At 43.8% G+C, this 15,476-nt stretch overlaps 1 protein-coding gene and 1 long non-coding RNA gene across 2 annotated transcripts in view; both read right to left on the bottom strand.

Annotated features, from left to right (window-relative positions):
• The window catches only part of LOC309702166 (protein NLRC3-like), a 197,945-nt gene that overhangs the window by 87,134 nt on the left and 95,335 nt on the right, over positions 1-15,476 (bottom strand). The window lies entirely within an intron of this gene.
• Positions 776-12,921, bottom strand: LOC309702523. The gene is made up of 3 exons (XR_014275587.1): positions 12,114-12,921; positions 6,799-6,904; positions 776-2,067 (listed from the first exon to the last, which is right to left on the bottom strand). It is a non-coding gene; the product is annotated as an uncharacterized lncRNA (long non-coding RNA).

Below are 15,476 nucleotides of genomic sequence, written 5' to 3'. Positions count from 1 at the left end.
CCACGCGATGGAAATGCGGATGCTGCGATGGTGCCTAGGCCTGACACGATGGGACCACGTCATGAACACCGACGTTAGAAAGAGGATGGGAGTCGCGCCAATCACAGATAAGATGCAAGAAGCGAGGCTGCGGTGGTACCGACATGTGGTACGGAGCGATGAGAACTCAGTGGTGAGAACAGCACTGCGGCTCAGCCCCCAAGGACGTCGACCTAGAGGCAGACCAAAGCGGAGATGGATGGACCGAATCAAGGACGACGTGAAGAAGATCGAAGTCGATCTGACCGACGCCCTTGATCGACCCAAGTGGAGACGACTTTGCAGAAAAGCGGACCCTGCAACCAAGCGGGAAAAACGCTAGGAGGAAGATGTTGCATTAAAGTATGTTCATATTTTACTCTTAATAGGAAAAGAACAAAATGTACTACTCGCTCTGTTTATAGAAAGAGGAAGTTCACCCTATGACATTTATACGAACTTAGACACACACACACACACACACACACATATATGCAAAATTAGAGGAAACTGCTATGCTTGTTTCACCCTGCTATAAATAATAAACGACTACTGCAGCTCGGTGTGAGTCCTCTCTGAGCCCTCACCCGTGCAGCACGTTAACCGTCTCCAAGTGTCTCAGTGTTGTTTATTCACCTAACTGTTTGATAACTGTAAATCTCTGACAAGAGTTTATTTATACCATCTTCACGTGAACACATTCAAGAACATCACAGATGAAGACACATTAAAAACTTCCACACTACATGAAGCAAGAAAAATAGTTTATTCCTTTATGTAGAAAAAACAGAAACATCAAACATCTCCAAGACTCTCTTTGAAAGAACTAAAAACCTTTGTTCTCATGGTCCAATCATGAGTGAACTCCCCGATGAAGCCTTGTGTGCTAAAACATGTCAGAGTTTTAAAGGTTAAACATGAGTTTCCAAAACGTTTTGCTGGAGAACAATGAACTATTTGACTGAGTTTCAATCATTTACAGACGAGCAAAACCAGGACAGAGAAAAAAGGACAAAACTGACTCAGTAAAACAACAGAAAAGAAGATCCCATGTAGATCTGTATTATGTAGAAGTTCAGCCCAGCAACCAGTTCAGTTCAACACAAGTTTAAATGATTCTATCTGAACTCTGTGGAGCCTGATCTCAAGCTTTTTGAGTCTGACACAGAAACCAGAGGATCTTTCTGTGTCTTCAGATTCACTGTGATCCAGTGATGGGAGTGATTTCAGCCCTGAGTGATCGCGCTGATGTTTGCACAGAGCAGACAATGAGGTGAATGTTTGGGCACATTAGTAACAGTGAAACAGTTTATTAGTAACGTGGGATCGTTTGTGTTCAGAGTATGAACTGAGATTCCTGAAGCTCTTGCCACACTGTTCACAGCAGTACACATCATGTCTGGTGTGAATGCGTAGGTGTGTATTTCGGCTCTCTCTCCGGCTGAAAGTTTTTCCACAGATGTCACAGCTGTATGCCTTAATTCCAGAGTGGGTAACTAGATGCTTCTGTAAGTGGCTACTGTGAGTAAAAGCTCTGCCACACTGATCACAGCTGTACGCTTTAACTCCACTGTGGATGAGTTGGTGTTTTTTTAGGGAACCCTTCCTGGAAAAAGAATTTCCACACAAGTCACAGCTGAACGGTCTCTCTCCAGTGTGGATGACCTGATGCTGTTTTAGTTTAGCCCTCACAGTAAAACCCTTCCCACACTCGTCACAGCTGTATGCCTTAATTCCAGAGTGGGTAACTAGATGCCTCTGTAAGTGGCTACTTTGAGTAAAAGCTCTGCCACACTGATCACAGCTGTACGCTTTAACTCCACTGTGGATGAGTTGGTGTTGTTTTAGGGAACGCTTGAAGGAAAAAGACTTTCCACACAAGTCACAGCTGAACGGTCTCTCTCCAGTGTGGATGACCTGATGCTGTTTTAGTGAAGCCCTCACAGTAAAACCCTTCCCACACTCGTCACAGGTGTGTTTTTTCTCTCCCTTTCTTCTGTGAGGTTTGTCGGCCTCCTGAGAGCGCTGACTTCTGGCTCCATGTTGGTCCTGCAGTGACAGAGATACAAACAGAGGCAGTGAGTGAAATGCAGTCGTGGAACAAACTCAACCTTCAAACTCCATTAACACTAGTTTTAAACCTGAAGGTGGAGCGTGGCACCAAACTCCTTAAAGGTCTCCTATCCCCACCTGCTGGTAGTTCTAACACATTACATCCAACCTGCTGTTAAAGATAATTCATGACTGTTCAAACACTAAAATCATGCCCATCCCTCCTGATTGTACACACACACACACACACACACACACACACACTATTTTATAATTTAGATTATTTTGTTGTTTCCTATTACATATTTCTATAATTTGTATAGATTTATACAGAATTATTCAGTGATAATAAATCCTATGTTTGTTTATTCTAAAGGAACCCCGTTAGCTTCCACAACAGATGTTGCTCGTCTTCCGTCAAATACTCACATAAAATATTACACAATAAAGTGGATTCAAGATATCCACATAATTTCACTCTTACATCCACAGTGAGGTTTCACAATTGTTCAAATATAAGCAATCAATAATAATAATAATAATAATATCAATAACATTGAGGCACATTACACAAATTTCAAAAACAAATCATGTCTTACAATATTTACAACAACTAAAAGCTCTGTAAATCGGCTTTTAAGTGTTCATTGAAGTTTTGAATAATTCTCTAATTTTTTAAGGCAACTTATTCCACTTAAAAGTTGCTCTAAATGTAACAGTTTTACAAAACGTTACTTTTAACTCGAGCATTTACTAAATTGCAGCTTGTTGAAAACTGTGTAATATGATGATGTATTTCATCTGGATATTGCAGCTGAGCAGAATAAATGTGGTGTGTTTAACAGAATTGCTTTCTTTAGAACTACAAGTAAGCCATAGAATATTTTAGCCTGTACAGGAAGCCAAGAAAGGTTATTATGCATGTTATCAATATTAGTATAGTATGAACATCTTCACACTAATCTGGACGCCTTATTCTGGACTAACTGAAGTCTGTTAAGATCTGTCTTATTAGCTGCTGACCAAATGATTGAACAATACTCCAGATGAGACATTACTAGTGCATTAATGACATCTTTCATAATGAAGAAGTGATACACAAAGAGCATTTCATAGCCATAGCTATGCCTTGTCGGCAGAGTTATGTGACATTAGTGATGTTTGTACTTTCAGCGTTAACTTGGTTTTAAAGCCTTTAAAATATACGCCGTTCAATAGTCGACCTTAATCTGACAGAGAATGTGATGATTTTGTGGATAATTAAACTCACTCATATATCCACAAACACAACAAGCTGAAAGTCAGTGATGCTGCTCGGTTTGCAGTCCTGAACATCACGGCACAAGCAGGATTCACTGCACCACCACAGACCTGTGATAGCACTATCCCCCTGCTGAACGAGCTGAACACTTTCTTTGCTCGCTTTGAAGTCCAAAACAGCACCACTACACAGAAGACCCCACCCCCTCCTGGTGACCAGGTGATGACTCTGTCCCCGGACAGCGTGAGGAGATCCCTCAGCAGGATCAATGCACGTAAAGCTCCGGGTCCTGACAACATTCCTGGTCGTGTACTGAGAGACTGTGCAGTGGAACTCACTGATGTCTTCACAGACATCTTCAACATATCACTCATCCAGGCTGTCGTCCCCACATGTTTTAAAGCCACCACAATCATTCCGGTTCCAAAAAAGTCATCTCCCTCCTGCTTTAATGACTACCGTCCTGTTGCACTTACTCCCATCCTGATGAAGTGCTTCGAACGACTAGTCATGCAACACATCAGGACTGTCCTGCCCCCCTCCCTGGATCCCTTCCAGTTTGCGTATCGGCCCAACCGCTCAACCGATGATGCCATCTCCACTGCACTCCACTCGAATGCTGTTCATAGATTTCAGTTCAGCATTCAACACTATAATCCCCCAACAGCTCACTCAAAAACTGGTCCAGCTGGGGCTCAACACCTCACTGTGCAACTGGCTGTTGGATTTCCTCACCGGAAGACCTCAAGCAGTACGGGTCGGCAGTAATACATCCAGCACCATCATTTTAAACACGGGGGCCCCGCAGGGATGTGTGCTGAGCCCCCTCCTCTTCACTCTGCTGACCCATGACTGCACTCCATCATACAGCTCCAACCTCTTCATCAAGTTTGCGGACGACACAACGGTGGTGGGTCTCATTAGCAACAGGGATGAGACCGACTACAGAAGTGAGGTGAGATGCCTGGCCACGTGGTGTGCTGACAACAATCTCTGAATGTGGAGAAGACGAAGGAGATTGTTGTGGACTTCAGGAGAATGCACACCCAACATGCTCCTCTGACCATTGACGGAGCGTCTGTGGAGAGAGTGAGCAGCACCAAGTTCTTGGGTGTGCACATCACAGAGGATCTCTCCTGGACGTACAACACCACAGCACTGGCCAAGAAATCACAGCAGCGTCTCTTCTTTCTCCGCAAACTAAGAAGAGCAGGAGCTCCAGCCCCCATCATGTACACTTTCTACAGAGGCACCATCGAGAGCATCCTGTCGAGCTGCATCACTGTGTGGTTTGGAGCCTGCAATGCGTCCTGTCATAGAACCCTCCAACGCATAGTGAGAGCTGCAGAGAGGATCATTGGTGTCTCTCTCCCCTCCCTCCAGGACATTTACAGCACCCGTCTCACTAAAAAAGCCCTTTGCATAGCGGCTGATCCCACGCACCCAATGCAAAGCTTCTTCAAGCTGCTGCCGTCAGGGAGGAGACTGCGGAGTCTCCAGGCCAGGACCAGCAGGCTGAAGGACAGCTTCATCCATCAGGCTGTCAGGAAGCTTAACTCCCTCCCGATTCTGCCCCCTCTCCCCTCTCTCCTCCATGGTCTCACTGAACTCTGTCACACACACACACACTCTCTGACTCACTCACTGGCCTGCACCAGTTACCAGTCACTTTGTGGAGCAGTGGACTGCCATTACCTCATAAGACTTTGTGTTACACTATCTCTTACCGTACATTACTAAATCTCCAGTTGCACTATTTGCCTATTTGCACTACTCTGCCTGGTTTACACTCAATGTCATTTACCCTTACTTGACTATTGTATATTGTATAGCTTTCTTGGTATAATCGCATTGTATTTATTTAAATTTTTACTTTTTAATTATTTTACTTGCATTTCTTAATCACTCTCTTATATTTAAATGTTCTTTTGCTATTTCATCTAGGGTTTGAGAGTAACGAAATTTCTATTCTCTGTATGTCCTGTACATGTGGTAGAATTGACAAATAAAGTTGACTTTGACTGTTAATGTTAGCTGTGTTATGTTGCTGTGTTGCTGCCTCTGTTCGGTGGTGTCGAGCCAAACGCACTTTAACGTGTGTTTGAACGAGCTGACGGTTCACTCGTTAAGCTGAAAGAAAGATGCTTTAATCACAGCAGTCACACATGTGTCCACTGCACCATCTGGAACTCTTCTTGTTTACACTCGTAATAACACAAACACTAAATCCTGCTTCTCTGCTGCTGTTGTGTAGCAGTGTGTACACCTGAGACTGTCACCTGTCTGTCTGTCCTGCACTCTCTCTCTGTTTCTTTCTCTCTGATTGTGGAATAAAAGTATGAACATGTGTTTATAAGTTACACTTGTGTTTGAATCCTGCAGCTTATCACACATTTGATTTCCATGTGTGACGACTGCAAGTGTCCAGAGTGAGGACAGACTGAGGGAGCCACTGCTGCACATCATCTGTGAGGCTTTGCAGCCCTGATGATCCACCAGGACAAACTCAGCAGTGTGTGAGGAAGAGGAGGAGGAAGAGCCAGCAGCAGCTGACAGATGGAGAGAATAGACAGACTGTTCCCTGTTTGTGAAGGACTGCTAGGAAAGTTTAACATAACTGTCTGTGCTGAATCAGTCTTATTAGGTAATGTTCAAATAATGTGATCATCCCAGTGTTTCCAGTGTGGGAGAAAGTACTCAGGGCCTTCAAGTTACACACTATGAAAGGCAGCAACAAGTTTAATGTTCAGAAACCTAAAGTCTGTATCAGCAGCAGGATGGAGCTAAAAATAAATGTTGGTTTCAGTTCTATGAAGCTTTGAGTATTTTGGATCAGCAGCTGCTGTGTTTGTTGCATCATATTGCTGTAACTGTTTATATGCTTTATATATTCTGAGCTAAGTTGATCTATAGTGTTACATGATACACTCTCAGAAATAGAGGTACGAGAGAAGAACATTTTTGTACCTATAGGAACATTTTTTTAAAATGTTCCCTTAAAAGTACATAACTGGTCTTTAAAAGTCCAGAAATGCCCCTTTAAAGGTTCAATCTGAAATAAAGTACAAATCTGTATTATAAAAACTTAAGCAGCAACTTCTCCAGGTTCCAATATTTATGCAATTCTCAAACCTTTTGGCCACGACTGTATAACCTCTTCTGAAGTTTAGTGGATATTATACATGGTTATGCTCAGGATGTGTCGGCCAGTTTCCACTGGAAACGCCTTTTGGTTAAACTGTCAGCGAGGAATTTGCATTTGCACTGTTACATTTTTATATAACTTTAATGCACATAAACAACAGCTGCTTGTTTCAGTGAAAATACATTGATGGGTTTTTAAGTTGTGCAGCTGTAAAGTATTTTGTCTGGTGTCAATTCTATCGTCAGCTACATCGTTATGGCAAATGTTCAAATGTATATGGTGATAAATATCTTTGGTCATATGGTCCTGCTCTGTCTGTCACCTTCTGTGTTGAGCTCATTGTTTCCTCTGTAGTGGCTGAGCTGAGTCCAAGTAGCTGAAAATGTTCCTCTGCTGCTCCGTCAGACTCTCCTCCTCCTGCTGATCAGCTGGGACACAAAACAGATCTTTGTTAGGCTCCACACTGCACTGAAGAGTCAAAGTGTCTCATATGTTCATCTGACAAGTAAAAGAACACATTTTGTTTCCCGAGGTGGGCAACTTGTTGGAAACAAACACAAAAGCTTTGAGCACTGATACCTGCCATTGCTGGCATTGAAAGATGCAACGCCAGCAATGTGGATTGTCAAGACTCAAACCAATCATCAAGCAAAGACAACAGGGATCATTTGTTTCTGTTTATTTAGCATTCACAGCATTTGTAGTTGCCTTCTGTGCAGGGGAAGTCCACGCACACTGTGTGGTACCGCCATCCGCAGAAGTTGCATTCAACCTCTGTAAGAGAAACGAGGTTGTCTGAGACTGAAATGATATTAACTAAAGAAGTGGTGATTTGTAAAACTTCACATTTTGATCCGGGACGTACTCTGCATGAAAACAAGCGCTCACTCTTCCTGCTCAACAAATGACAAGGGCGGAGCCTTATACCACGTGATACAGAAGCTGTGCCGTGTGATGCTAAAATTAGCAGGGAAACAACAACGGAGAGCACGTCAGGGATGACGAGAAAGTGACAGGAGAAAATCCGTCCCGGTCAACCACCCAAACATCAATAACGGGAACCTTATACAGCGCTTCCCTATACACGTCGAACTCCCGCAGGCACAAAGACATCACGGAGGCTATCACTTATCACCTGACCAAAGATATGGCTCCATCAACACTGTGCAAAACGAGGGATTTAGGAAAACGATCAACACCCTAGACAAACGCTACACAGTGCCGTCCCGCAACTATTTTTCTATTGTTGCACTACCTGCTCTGTACACGCAGCGTCGAGCAACGGTGGAGACGGAATTTCAAGCAGGACAACATTTTGCTGCAACAACAAAACGTGAGACATTTGTTGTTTTATGTTTATTTATTGTTATGAGAGAATCATGATCTCAATTCTAAGCCAAAAAAATGGTGATTCTCATTTTATGCAAAATCGTGCAGCCCTAACATTAACACAAAACTATTGTTTCACCAGAGAAACACACATGAAGAGAGAGAGAGAGACAATAACAGCTACCAAACAGTCGTCATAATTCGTCACACAATGAGAAAAGGACAAATCAACAAGTAACAATGACTAATTAATATTAAAATCTGTAACATAATGTATTGTTTGGAGTTTAGTCTGATTGGTTCAGGATGAGCTGCCATTATCCAATCACACGTCTGCTTACCTGCATCTTTTCTCTTTTTTCTAACCTGAGCACCTGATGGCTTTGAACTTTTGTTGTCCATCTTCCATTGGTTTGAATTTTGCGCTCCAGTACAAACACAAATCCCCCAACCCGAGGATCAGCACAATTAACCTAACAGCAGGCACGTGCAGAGGGGGGGGGGGGCTAGAGGGGCTTGAGCACCTGCCCCTTTCCTGATGGGTGCCCAAGGTGCCCTTTTGTTGAGGCAACTTTTTTTTTTTTAATTATTATTTTATTTTTTTAATGTGTGTGTGCGTGCGGAGTCCTGTCTGTGCCCCTCAACAATAATATTTAACTATTAATCACAGTTTTGCTAAATAAAAGGATCTGGCTTGCATCAGTCACATGATCACATTTAACCAATGATCGCCCTTGACGGCAGAACGCGCTGGTTACGAGCCGGGAACGAGCTCACAAAGAGCACGCACATTTTTAGCGGTCCGGAGCTGTAGGAGAAACACAAGTTAACTCAGAGACACAGACTGATGCGACACAACCAGTAAGTAGGTGTACAGCGCACACTGTAGTGTGTAGCACACAGGAGTATCAGCTTATTACGTACACGTTGGTAAGCTGTCTTGTTGCTACTGACGAACTGAAACAAACGAGCGTGCTGTGTGTGCAACAGCGCGACAAACATTACCTGTCCTTTTATTAACTGCACAAGTAGTGCTGGTCATAGCTGCTGGCTACCTGTGTAAGGCTGTCATGGGTCTGTAGCTCTGTCACCGTTTTAGGGAACATATTTAGTTTTAAAGCAAGTTTCCGGGCTTTTCCTGCCTTTCTGGAGGGATTATATTTCACTAAAAATGATCTAATATGCATGTCCACATAATTATGCATTATTATAATTATAATATATTAAAAACACAAGCTGTATTTTAAAGAACATACATTAAGAAGCAGATTATATTAGATTTATATTTTAAATAAGACAAAAGTTGGATTTTACAGCAGTAAAATGATTGTATCTCTACAGTTTAAACATGTAATAAGCTTTGCCCTGCACAGAGTGGATAGTGAAACAAATGGAATCATCATAAATACATTATTTCATATTTATTACTTCCCCCTCCTCATTGCTTTATTATTGTAGCTCTAGTAATAAATAATAATGTAAGGATGCCCATAGTATATACAGTATTCTGAAGAAGGTCTAAAGTGTCACTGTGTGCGTGCATGTGTGTGTTTTATTTAGATGGATTTTTAAAAAAAATATTCCTCATGATATAACATTGTGCAGACATGGCTGGTAAGGACATGAGGAGGAAACAGTAGGAGCTGTGTGAGGCTACTAAAGGCAGGGCTATAACATTTTTCTGTCATCATTTTATTATAGATTAAGTGCAAGAGTTGTTAGGTGTGGATAATTAGATTATAGTTTATTGCAATAGCAAGTTGTGCCTTGTTCTCACATAGACAGCAAGTGGAGAGTGATATATGAAATGATGGGATGGAAGGAAGGAAGAAGAGAAGCAAAGAGTGATTCACAGGCAGAGCCTAAATTATTTCTCACAGTTTTTTGTTGCCTTATGGTTCCAAGCGCTGTCACCAATCTTTGCATTTTGTTATTATCTCACGACACTTGTTTAATCAGCTACCATCTCTCCTGTGGACTTTTTAATGTCTACAGTCTCAGACCAACACAGCCCTGCCCTCCAGCACTATCCACAGCAACCCCTCAACAGCAACATTGTACCCATCAGGTAAAGCATCGGCTACGTTTGCTTTGCCTTGTTGCCCATATTAGATTCTTGATGAATGTGTGTTGTTGTTATTCAGCCTGGTTCAATGTGCCCCTTTTTAACTTTGAGCACCCGCCCCTTTAAACCTCTCTGCACGGCCCTGCCTAACAGACCTACACCTTAGTTCACAGATTCACTTTGTCTAAGGTTGATTTCTGGGATTTCACACAACCCAGGATTCAGATCGTGAATCCATGATGGGCTTGGATTTACATCATTATAAATGAAATGCGCTCTACTTGGAAGCAGCCGGCCCCGCCCCTTTTGACGGGTTGTGTGAGACTTTAAATCATCAAACTGTAAATTATAAATTTAAATTGTTATTGATCCTTTACCCCGAGTCCTAAAGTGTAGATTTATTTTCTTACTCTTCTTATACAGTGGGGCAAAAAAGTATTTAGTCAGCCACCGATTATGCAAGTTCCTCCACCTAAAATGATGACAGAGGTCAGTAATTTGCACCAGAGGTACACTTCAACTGTGAGAGACAGAATGTGAAAAAAAAAAAATCCATGAATTCACATGGTAGGATTTGTAAAGAATTTATTCGTAAATCAGGGTGGAAAATAAGTATTTGGTCAATAACAAAAATACAACTCAATACTTTGTAACATAACCTTTGTTGGCAATAACAGAGGTCAAACGTTTACTATAGGTCTTTACCAGGTTTGCACACACAGTAGCTGGTATTTTGGCCCATTCCTCCATGCAGATCTTCTCGAGAGCAGTGATGTTTTGGGGCTGTCGCCGAGCAACACGGACTTTCAACTCCCGCCACAGATTTTCTATGGGGTTGAGGTCTGGAGACTGGCTAGGCCACTCCAGGACTTTCAAATGCTTCTTACGGAGCCACTCCTTTGTTGCCCGGGCGGTGTGTTTTGGATCATTGTCATGTTGGAAGACCCAGCCTCGTTTCATCTTCAAAGTTCTCACTGATGGGAGGAGGTTTTGGCTCAAAATCTCACGATACATGGCCCCATTCATTCTGTCCTTAACACGGATCAGTCGTCCTGTCCCCTTGGCAGAAAAACAGCCCCATAGCATGATGTTTCCACCCCCATGCTTCACAGTTTTCTGATGATTGCTCCCACAGTTGATTTTTTCACACCAAGCTGCTTGCCTATTGTGGATTCACTCTTCCCAGTCTGGTGCAGGTCTACAATACTTTTCCTGGTGTCCTTCGAAAGGTCTTTGGTCTTGGCCATGGCAGAGTTTGGAGTCTGACTGTTTGAGGCTGTGGACAGGTGTCTTTTATACAGATGCTGAGTTCAAACAGGTGCCATTCATACAGGTAACGAGTGGGGGACAGAAAAGCGTCTTACAGAAGACGTTACAGGTCTGTGAGAGCCAGAGATTTTCCATGTTTGAGGTGACCAAATACTTATTTTCCACCCTAATTTACGAATAAATTCTTTACAAATCCTACCATGTGAATTCATGGATTTTTTTTTTTAATTCTGTCTCTCACAGTTGAAGTGTACCTCTGGTGCAAATTACTGACCTCTGTCATCATTTTAAGTGGGGGAACTTGCACAATCGGTGGCTGACTAAATACTTTTTTGCCCCACTGTATTTATTGTTTGTTTACTTGCACCGCTGTAACTGCAGCCTCGTCGTCTCGTCTCTCTATATGCTGGACTGTCTGTAGCGGAGATGAAAATAAAGTTTACTTTGACTTCAGCAGCGCGCAGGCGCACCGAGGGCTCTCGCACTCACTTTATAGAATTTAGAAAAAACATCGGTGCAGATTATAAGTCTGTATCATAATATCTGTTTGTTGTGTTGTTTTTATTTTGTTTTGTGAGTTGGTTATTAGATGCCGCTCCAGCCAGCCAGAGACTCCCCGCCGCCCCGCCCTCTCCTCCCTGTGCCGCCAGCAGCAGGCGCACCTCGCAAACGGAGGGCGCCCTTACTCCCAGCAAATGGCTGATAGAAAACCGATCGGTGCCTACGAATTTCCCAATATGCGCTGGCATGACGTCGGGGAAGCATGGGTACGACCGATTATTTTATTTTTTTCTTGCCCGTGATGCCCCCCCCCACCACGATGCATTCTATTGGTTTGCACACTTACACACACCCAGCTGTGGTTTCCTGTTTTGCTGGACTCTGGAGAGCCCCGCCTTTAACGCTCTTCTCTCACAGAGAGCAACAGAAAACTTGGAAAAACTCCAGATTGACTGAACTCAGTTCAAAGTTACCTTGACACCTTTAGATGTGAGACGTAGTGATGGTCCGCTTGAAGCTGACGCTCCGGTGCGTGTGTCAGAAAGATCAACGCGCTGCTTCAGAAGCACCGTGTCGAGGCTTGATTCGTTTGGCCAGAGTCACGTGATCAGTGACGTCTGAAGCTTCGTTTAGAACGTACCTTTTTTTAAATCGAACTTTATTGAAACACAATGAGTATACAACATACAAACAGATGAAGTTTACAAAAGAACAGAACATGAACATACAGAACCAGGAGTAAAAAAATTATGATATGAGTAGGCGAAAAAAATCAACATATTGTAACATGCAGTGGAGATGAAGCCAGCCGCGGAGGTGTGCAGGTGGATAGCGAATGAGCAACAGCTTCTGACTTTCCAAAAAGTACTCATTTATTTACAATATCAAAAATAAAAGTGCTACCTCTACCACACATTACTAAAGAGCACACTAGTCTGCGTACACACGGGAGCATCCATTACAGGAGGAGTGCGAAGAAGAACAAAAAGGGGGTGACACCAGTCGTGAGACAGGAGGCGCCGCCATGTGGTGATACACTGCATTACAATAGCAACTGTTACATAGTCCCCCCCTGGTGAGAAAAAGGCTGTCCTCAGCCGTACACAGCTGAAAAAGCACACACCACACCTAACAGTACCCTATACATAGAGGTTACAGCTAAGATTGGTGCACACACGCAGGGCAAAAGACCATTTAAAAATGAAATTGGTGAAAATAAGACGAATATGTACAGTGGAAAATCAGTTTTCTTAGTTTTTTTCACTTTTTTCTTTTGTTCTTTTTTTTCTACGTAAATGCCAAGAATGAACCTTAACGCACAAAAGATCTATAAAACTGGATTAAGTAGAGCAAACAGAAACATCTACATATCATGACTCAAAGTAGCAATGCAACAAGACAGCATCAAACAGGTTTAACCAAAACATTTCACTTCAGATCAAGCCTGGTTGTGTGAAAATCATTAGTCCATCTTTTGTTGCTCCAGCCAGACGTAACTCTGGGGCAACGTCTGGGCCTGAGATTGTAATGTCCACCAGCAGCTGGGTGCTGGACAGATCTGGGTGAAACACTCTCTGGAACAGCGCCCACACCAGAAGAAGAGTCAATGTCCGGTAAATCAAAGGGGAATGGCTCAGAGTCAATGTCAGTGTCTGCAGGGGGGCCAGGGTGGGCCTGAGAGTCAGAGTTCAGACCCTCTGCGGTCTCTCTCTCAGCAGGCAATGAAACAGAATGTTCTTTGGAAGTGAGAGAGTCCCAGGTATGGAACGGTTGCATGTTCACAACATGATAAACACCTGCATCCACACCGGAGTCCACCCAAGTGAGCCTGTAATTAACATCACTGAGTCTCTGAGATACACACAATGGTCCCTGAAACAGTGGTGCAAGTTTAGCAGTAAAGTTAGACTGAGCGTCTGACCTGGGGTGCGTCTTAACTCTCACAAGGTCACCAACACGAAACGTAGCATGTCGATGTCTCAAGTCATAGTAATGTTTTTGTCTGTCATGGCTATAGTTCAAAGCTGCTTTGGCGTGGTCGTGAGCTTCCTGCAGGGAGGCTCTCAGAGTCTCAGGGTAAGGCACACCCGGTTCATCAACACCTGCTGTAGAAGGCTGAGTGATAAGGTCAAGCGGGGTGTCTAACTCACGATCATAAAGCATCATGGCAGGAGTCATACCTGTACTGTCATGGGGGGCGGTGCGCAGAGCAAAGCAAATCTGAGGGAGAAACTTGTCCCATGATGTGTGCTTATCACCTACATAAGCGCGGATTGCAGTTTTCAGAGTCCGGTTGACGCGTTCAGTAGCATTTGTCTGAGGGTGATATGCCGTAGTGAGTCTGTGCACCGAGCCTAAGGCAGAAACAACATGTTCAAAAAGCTCACTCACAAAAGGAGACCCTCTGTCAGAAATGAGGTAAGTGGGTGTACCATGCCTAGCAAAAATGTCAGTGACAAATTTACCAGCTGCTACCTGAGATGTAGCTTCTTTGACAGCACTGGCTTCAACCCATTTAGTCAAATAGTCAACAAACACGATCAAATAAGCATTACCAGTGGGGGTGCGGGGAAGTGGCCCAACAAAATCCACACCCACATACTCCCAGGGTATCTGGGGGACAATGGGAACCATAAGACCGGCTGCTTTTTTCTGACTTGGCTTGGTGAGTTGGCACACTGAGCATGAAATCACATAGCGTTTCACATCAGCTGCCATTTTGGGCCAGAAAAACCTAAAACGCAGTCTAGCCAATGTCTTAGAAACACCCAAGTGACCTGCTGTGGGGTGGTCATGGTAATAGTCCAGCAAGGTGCCTCTCATGGAAGTAGGGGCAAACAGTTTCAGCTCTTTCAAAGGGTGCAAAGCACATGTGGACTTGGGTTCTCTGTGATACAAAAGAGAGTCATACACAACATACTGTAACAAGGTGGCATTGTCCGAGCTGTTCAGAGAGTCTGCTTCAATGTCTCTGAGGAGTGGACCTGTGACATGATCGTCTAACTGCAGCTGTCTGAATTGTGAACGGTCAGCCAGAATGACGGGGGGCAGAGTACGAATGTCCAGGCTGCCCATAACAGCATGATCTGGTAAAAGATCAGTCGGCCTGTCACAGGTCAGAGGCAAAGGGTTGCGTGACAGTGCGTCGGGAACTTTGTTCTGTGCACCAGGTTTGTGCACTATTGTGAAATCAAAGTCCTGCAAACGAAGTGACCAGCGGGCGAGTCGGCCCGTTGGGTTTTGACGAGACATGAGCCACCTGAGACTGTTGTGGTCAGTGAAGATAGTAACATGAACACCTTCAACATATGGGCGGAAGTGTTCCAGAGCCCATATCACAGCGAGGCACTCCTTCTCTGAAGTGCAGTAGGGGAGTTCAGCTTTGTGAAGGGAGCGACTAGCAAAAGCCACAACGTACTCACGACCCTTGTCATCCTTTTGCATCAACACTGCCCCAAGACCAATGTCACATGCATCGGCGTGAATGGAAAAGGGACGGTTGAAGTCTGGAAATGACAGGATCGGGGCTGATGTGACATGATCCTTCAAAGTGTCCATGGCCCTTCGACAGCTGTTGTCCCAGTGGAAAGCATTGTCCTTTCTGGTGATGGCGTGAAGAGGTTCGGCATGGCGGGCATAATTCTGAATGAAGCGTCGATAATAGCCAGTCAAGCCAAGGAACTGACGGACGTGTTTCACTGAGGTTGGGGTATCAAACTCCTTAACCGCCTTTACTTTGTCCGGATCGGGCTTAACACCTGATGATGTGATGCGGTACCCGAGAAAGGTGAATTCATCGAGGCAGAATTGGCACTTTTTGAGCTTCAATGACAAGC

Source organism: Aulonocara stuartgranti (genome assembly GCF_965226115.1).
Source record: "Aulonocara stuartgranti genome assembly, chromosome: 3".
NCBI lineage: Eukaryota > Metazoa > Chordata > Actinopteri > Cichliformes > Cichlidae > Aulonocara > Aulonocara stuartgranti.
The sequence above is the reverse complement of the archived record's forward strand: the minus strand, read 5'-3'. Positions and strand labels throughout refer to the sequence as shown.